Source organism: Numida meleagris, chromosome 2 (genome assembly GCF_002078875.1).
Source record: "Numida meleagris isolate 19003 breed g44 Domestic line chromosome 2, NumMel1.0, whole genome shotgun sequence".
In the NCBI taxonomy this organism is placed as follows: domain Eukaryota; kingdom Metazoa; phylum Chordata; class Aves; order Galliformes; family Numididae; genus Numida; species Numida meleagris.
This window is the reverse complement of record NC_034410.1, coordinates 113277920-113285809: the sequence shown is the minus strand read 5'-3', so window position 1 is coordinate 113285809 and position 7890 is coordinate 113277920.

The following is a 7890-nucleotide window of genomic DNA, read 5'->3' as shown; positions in this document are numbered from 1 at the left end:
GTGCTCCAGACCCTTCACAGCTTCGTTGCCCTTCTCTGAACATACTCCAGGGCCTCAGTGTCTTCCTTGTAGTGAGGGGCCCAAAACTGAACACAGTACTCATCTTAAAAAATGATAGTAAATGCTTGTGTCTTCTTACTGAGGAACTGAAGAAATTTAGTTTACAGTTCTTGTAGACAAAAGTTCCAGAGAGAACAGAAGCATAGTTTAACCAAAGCCATGATTATATGAATACATAGCTGATGTGAATTTCGTCAGATGTGCCTTTCTCCCAGTGTGAAAATAGTCTTTCTTCCTGAAAATATTCTTCAGTGCCAGCTATCCACTAAAAATAATGTCCTCTTTTTTTCCTCCTTTTTTTTCTTTTTCTTCTTTTCTAGTTATTCTGTTCTATCTTCAAAGGTAGAATTTGTCTTTTCCTAAGATCAGTGATTTTTGTTTCTCTACTCTGTCATTGTTTTTTCACATTTGTTCTTTTGGTGTGTCTCCTTTTCTCCATGGTAGCACAGAAGTTGGTAATAATATATACTTATCAGCAGAAGGATTCAGAAGGCAGAAGTGTAAAGTACAAGAAGCATACAAAAGTCTGCTTAGAGCTGCACAATAGCTCTCTAACTACTACAGGCTTTAACCTTTTTTTCTACTCTGTTCACATTTGAATGATATTCCAAAATGGCTTGGTCAAATTGATTTTGTTTTCTTTTGTTTTCTTCATCTCTCTCTTATTATCTCTGTTGCTTCCTCTAAGTGAAAAGTACTTCCTCAAGCTTTCCTGTCTGTTGAATGTTTCAGTACTATGAGAGGAGAGAATAATGTGGTGCACTCAAACACACACAAAAAAATACAGCTGATACCAGTGGAAGCTTGCAAGTGAAAGTGGAATCAATCAGCAGCATAACCATGAAAACAATACCCAGTCTATGTTTCACAAGCATTTTTTAAAACAAAACAGAATTTCTCTGTTGGAGATGGATGATGTTCATCTGGGCCTTATATTGTTTTTTGGGCAAACTCCCCAGCAGACCATTCATTGGCATATTCGTGGCTATTGCTGTGCCTGGACCAGACTTGCTGGGAGAACTCTTTGCACCAAGAAAACCAGAATTTGGCTTTTTCAATCAGTGCCATTCTCTTTGCTCTAGTTGCCAAATTACAGGATGAAAGAGCCCTCAGACCACTCATTGTGGTCAGTGAGATTAATTGGGATGCCCAACAATCCCCACTGACCAATGCCCTTACCTGTTACCTGATGTAAACAGAACGGGTCACTCACTGTGCTATTCTTACATTTGTACATTTCTGACTATGTTGCTTGCTCCTCAGCATCTCACAATTGTGTTGGCCAAATTGCTTAGCCAAGTGGATGGCCAAATTCATCTGGAGGACTTGTAAAACACAGGAAGAATGTAAATATAAACATAATTAGATGAATTTGCAACATTTTTTAAACACACACACACACTTTGCTCTTAGGCATGCAGCCAAAAGAACAATATGTGTCACTGAAGTTTAGAGCCATTTGCTTAATCTCACCTTCTGGAACACTTACCTGTGAGCCACAGCCACAGCTGCCTATGGGACAGATAGAGCCTGCACAATGCAAACTCCTTCTTCAGAACTGCTCTCGAATTAGCTGGTAGAATCAAGGGTTTTCTGGCCAAAGAAAAAAAGATATTGAAGTACTCATCGTTGGAAACTAGGGATTTTGGTGCTTTTGTCAAAATGTGTTCACTGTGACATTTTCAGACCACAGTATTTCTATTTTTGGTACCCAAACCAGCTTTTCAAAAACGAATCTTCATTTCAGCTACTGAAATCAATTATTCATGGGCTTTTATTGCACAGTGAAGTTCTCTAGCTGTGTTTGGGCCCAATGCTTATAAGCTCGGCTGCCTTTGCTCTCACATTGTAATTTTTACTCACCCAATTCCCTAGCTCTGTGATTCTTAGAAGCAGTATATCTTAGGAACAAAGAGTCCTTTACCCTAAAGCGTTAAAGCAGCAAAAGCAGCCCAAGACTTAACATATCACACTGTTCTTCCCAATACAAAAGAAAGGAAGACTTGTTTGATTAAAGATCCCTCTGAGGGGGATTCTATTTTGCATGGGTGTGTATTGGGTGAATATAAAGCACTTTGGAATAGAGCAGAGAGGAGCTGATGCCATCTTGAAGTCAATGGGCCACCTGTTGGGATAGGGTGGGTGACACCTCCTCCCATCAGTGGCAGCCTTACTGGCATGGATATGAATTTGCCTTTTTTTTTTTTTTTTTTGCCAGAAGCCATGATCTCATATTTGTCAGGTATTGGAAACAGTCAAAGTCAAAAACACTCCTACAGTTTTGAGGACGCGAGGATATTATTCTGCGGCTACGCTACAGCTAGTTATGCTGTGCTGCTCTCACTTACTACCTCCTGTGCTGCCACCTGCCAGACCCAGCCCGCCTCATCCAAGCGCCGTCTGGCATTGCTGGAGCGTGAGGGGCACGGCCTCCCCGTGAAGGTGGAGTATGTTGGCACTGCAGGCCAACAACCCTTCATTCTTCAATATGGCTGGCGCCCAGGGTCAGCGCAGGAGAAGTTTTTTTCTGGTCCAAGTAGCTCAAACAAAAGCCAATTACTGCGTGTATGATGAGGCTTGCAGTGCTCCCTGTAAGCAGCGCTGGGTTTATACAGTGGAGATGTGCAAGTGCCCAGCACACTGCTGGGTAGGTGCATTGGCATAGCAGCTTACAAATTTAGATGCTGAACCTCTCTTAAGATTAATATTAATCTTAATTAATTAAATATTGCTTTATTGAGACCATGGAGCAGCTTCCATGATGTCTGCATTTAACCACTTTTTTCAGTCCTTATGACTGGCAAGAAACAGTCCAACGGGTCTGAGTTTTTTTGTCCTTTTCTAGGACAAATCCACCCAGCACCATATGATCAGGGTAAAACTCCGGAGCAGAGGCATGGCAGGGCTCAGGCATGTGTTTCCATGGAAGAGCAGTGAAGGTGACGGTGTGGCAGCTTGTGGTGTTATGGTATGGAGCCCATACAACTGCAGAGAGGCAGACTGGCTGGCCTGAGTGGAGCCTATCTGCCGAGGTGCCATACCACTGGCTCAGTTGAGTGGGGACCTGTAGGCTGCACCCACTCCTCCATTAAGGCCTGTCACTCACTGCTGTGGCTGCTGTCCAGATGGACACGGAGTTACCCAGGCTGGAGATGAGGCTTTGTTCCGCTGTCAGTACTGCGGAGCCCATTTTTCTAAGGAAGCAGCTTTCAGATACTTGGGTTTGTGCCAAGTCCTGATAATCCAGAAAATCCTGAATTGAAGTATGTTCTTTAAAAATAGTGTTCCCTTCACCTTCCTCTGCAGGGCTACAAACACTTCAGTAGGAATAAGGGCATCTTGTTTGACAGTGATTTTTATAGGATCATGTGGGGCTTTTGTTTTAAAATATATTAATTTATTATAATGTAAAGTCATCTGCCCGGGGGATGTGGGATGTTGTTGGACCACAACCAAATATTGGCTTGTTGCCTTCTAAACCAGGGTGCTAAGAAATAAATCCTAAATAGAGATAGATAAACTGTTTATGTTGGAAATGTATTCAACAGACTTCACCTTTCTTTTCTTAAGGGTCTTGCTCTGAACAGTTGTTGTTTTCAGGATTTGTTCAGCACATGAAATGCTGCTTGCTGATACAGTATACAGCAAAAGTTATTTGTGTAACTGCAAATTGTTGGAAATACTTTCTCCCTCTTTGGGAGTGCCACGGTCTTCTAATTATGTTGCATTATTCCTTCTCCCTGATTAGGTGAGTAAAAAATTCATAGACAAAAAAAGAGGCTAATTATAAGTAGTTAGCTTAATAGCAGTATTATATCTAAAGCAAAAATCAAAGCATATGGATAAGGAAAACATATTAAAAAGCTACTGTAGAATGAGTGAATAGAATAATGCAAACATTATGTTCTTTTCCTTTTAAATAATTTTTAAATGTGCTTTCCTCCCTTTTTCATACACATCTTTGCATTTAATCCTTGTTCTAGTAAATCCTTGACTTTCTGAGGTCTTACAGAAAACTGTTTTAAAAGACCTCCAGAAGATAAGGGCTAAAGCTTCAGAGTTTTCCTTCCACTGATATTTCAGTGGAACAATGTGCTGTTCTGCAGAACCATTGTGATATCTGCTGTTATATTTATTATTTCTCAAGTGTTCATTTGAAGAATTTGTCAGAATATTTAGCATGTTCAGTGAATTCTAATGACTTTTTTGGTTCAGTTAGTGCCAAGTCAAATGTAGGTTTGTAGAATGTTATGTTACTGATGATTAATTTGCAGATTTTGAACATGTGAAGATCAATGAGGACAGTGTAGCATCTTGTTACTCCCTTTACAAACACAAAAATTAGGTAAGCATTAATTCTTAACATTACCGGTTTATAGTGCTGTGGTGTTTCCACAGTTGGTGGTATTTAAGGCAGCTTGCTGTGTCCACTGGCATCACATTGACCTTAAAGGAGCTCCACATGGGAATGACAGCGTTCTCATATTCTGCCAGTTATATGGCTGGAAAAAAAAGACAGAGGAAAGAAGCATAATGGGCAAACAAGACTGATGGGCACGAATTAACCCAAACCAGCCCCATGCAATATGATGAATTCAAATCTGTCTTTGATGAATTTCAAGTCCATTGTTACCAGTGCAAAATAAAACTGGAATAGAATGTTGCTCAGAAATACTTTAAAGAGTTAAATTTGACCTTAATTGAATTGTAGAATAATCAAAATTATAGTTACAAGATCACCTCTTTTTTAAATAGAAGATATCAGAAAGATATCTTCCCATTTTCTATGGGGAAAAACATTTTTATTTTTCCATTTCCTCCTGCTTTATCCCTCACTTACGCACACCTATTTATCTCTTTCCATCATCTGTTTCTTCTCTTCAGAAGTCCAGGCTGTGAGCTGTCTGATGCAGGAACACATTATTCACTATTCAGTGCAGGTAGCTACTGTAATATAAATTAATATAAAAAAATCTTTGTCACTCCTCAGAGAATAAAACAGTTAGTGACAGTAGTGAGACTACTTGTGTGTCATCATGTCACATTGAGGTAACAGCTACAGATTATTTAGGTAGATCTAGAAGTTCCATTAAGAACTCATAAGAAACTGACTTTGCATATGTTGAGTTGAAAATAACCCCAATAAAGCCCTTTGTTGTAGATTGTCTAGGGGAAAAAAACAAGCAAGCAAGCAAACAAACAATAAAAGAGAATGTAGGACTGACATCTGATAAGACTAACTCTAAGAGCAGAGTTATCTGCATATTTCACTACCTTAGGAGGAATTTATATCTTTTTGCTTGACTGCCCCAAAGATCTTGAAATTTGGATTGGTAATAAAAAGATTTTGTTTGCAAGATACAAGCAGGCACTAAATCTATACAATTGACAAAGTAAATATAGAAATATAAAAAAACTTAGTTAAAACAGACTTCTGAGGGATTTGACAGATTACAGGCTGTTAACACTGTCATAATCACTGTTAAAATCTGTAATCTCATTAACATCGAAGAACAGAAACCAAACTGAACAAAGCTGAAAAATGATTGAAGAAACCTTCTTATTATAGCCACCAGAAATGTTGTGAAATATAAGGAAGAATGAAGGAGAGTGAGAACAACTCAGAAGGGGCCGATGAAACGAAAGCTGTGATGAAATATCTCCTGCCTTCCGATACTGCACTTAAAACTGAAGATCCCACATTTACTCCAAACTAATGTTTGTTAAGCATGGTTTGTCATGAGGGGTGGAAGGGTGTATCACAATGATGCATAACAGTAATTATAAAATCAAAGAAGACAGAACGGCTGAGCTCACAATTTTCTCCATTGTTAAAAATCCTGCCTATCTGTCTGACCATTCTGACATCAATCAACTGTTTTCATGTTGTTTATGTCAAAATTTCTGAACAGGCTAGAGGCACAAATTCAGCAATTATGTACTCGTATTTTTATCCAGGGTAGAAGGAGTTGGTGAGCTTAGCTCAATTGTATACCTCGAGTATTTTTGTTCCTGCAGACAGAACTGCAAGGTCTGTGATGAAAATAACATTTTCAGGTGGTTTTAAGACTTTTTTTTTACAAGATTTTGAAGTTTCATTGTTTATATAGATTAATAAAAATGGGAGATCTTTCTACTTGGTGCAAGCAGTTTTGATGCACAGATTCCTGAGAAAGGAAAATGTGATGGTTGAGCATAAAACATAGTTATTCTTTTTACATTGCATCACTATGCACATTACAAACATCATCTCATCAAAAAACAGTATGAGAAGGTGAGCAGATTCTCCTTTGTCAACACTGCACGAGAAATAAACTCAGAAGAAATCATAAATTACATACAAATATATAAATTCCTTCTGTTCACAGCAAGTGATATAACATTACGAGTCCTTTCTGGGAGGAGAGTTTTCAGACTTTTAGTGCGGTGAAGTTGATATTGTCAAATCCTTGGCCAGTGTGTGCAAGCCATGGCACAGTGCTAGAGCTATGCTACTGGAGGCCAAGCAAAAATTCTTCACTAACTCCAGTTTCTGGTCATTCCAATGTGTACTCCAGTTGAGTATATTATGGAAATGTAATGAACATCTTGATGAGAGTCTCTGACTTCAGTGAAAAAGGTACAAAACTCAAAAACCAACAACTGACCAGTTCACAGCAGCCCATTGATTTTCAAGGATTTTAACTAGTTAATCTAGTTAACTAGATTGCAAATCTAATCTAAACTAATTTTATTCTGACTCTAGGTCTGCAATCCTCCAACATTTGCTAAAGCTGGTTAATGATTGTGGATGAAAATCAAGAAAAGAATAAGTAAAATGTAGAACGGAGGTAGAATAATTTTTTGGATATACTGCATGTTTCAGATTAAGGTTGAGACAATCTCAGTTTTTAGATAAGAAATACATGTTTTATATTCACAGCAGAAATACAACAGCAAAGTTATCACAACCAAGACACAAGGATATTCATACAATGACTTACAACTTCTATTGCACAGGTGTCAGCTTCCTAGTCCCTATCTAATTGAACTACTGAGGATGGAGGTTATGTGAAGGTTAAGCATATGGGGAGAACAGGGTTTCATGGGACAACCTCAGCTGCAACCTTTGAGCAATCATTCCAGAGGATCTTCTGGGATCTGGAATAGGAAGCATAAGAAAACTGAAAAGGTAATAATATAATAAGCAAGTAGGTTAACAGGACCTCCTGGGAAGGGTTATTAAAATCTGCTCTCACATTTAAGAGGATTAGGATGGACACCTGACTCTTTTGTAGCCAAAATGAGACTAGTAAGCAATCCAGTGTACACAATCCCCCTGGCTTAAAAGCAGACTGAATATAGTCCAAAGTCTTTGCCTCTCTGAATTGGCTATCAGAAATGTGAGAATTGCAGATGCTGCCAAAGCTGCCATTTTGCTGCCTTTTCAATAAAATTTCTCTTTACAGCTACGTGCAGAATATATGGCTTTATGTATGGGGGTCTAATTTAGTGGAACAAAAAATGGGGCATAACCAGACTGAACCTTCACTAGGTGCAAAAGGGAAACCTGATTCCCAGTACTAGGAGGTTTGGTCCAATGAACACACTGTTGGAAGAGTAAGTTCTTCTGACCCAAAAACAATCTGTTGCTTGAGATTTGATGTGCCTTTACACCAGATCAGGGAGATCATAACTACTACCTTCACTGATGCTGCCAAGGATCATATGTAGCCTCTGTCACACTGTGACCCATAGGAAAACCAATGTTATCCCACTTTCCCCCAGTTTGTCTGGGCCACATATTGATGCTTCTGGGTCAGTTAGAACATCTGAAGTTATGAGCGCTGC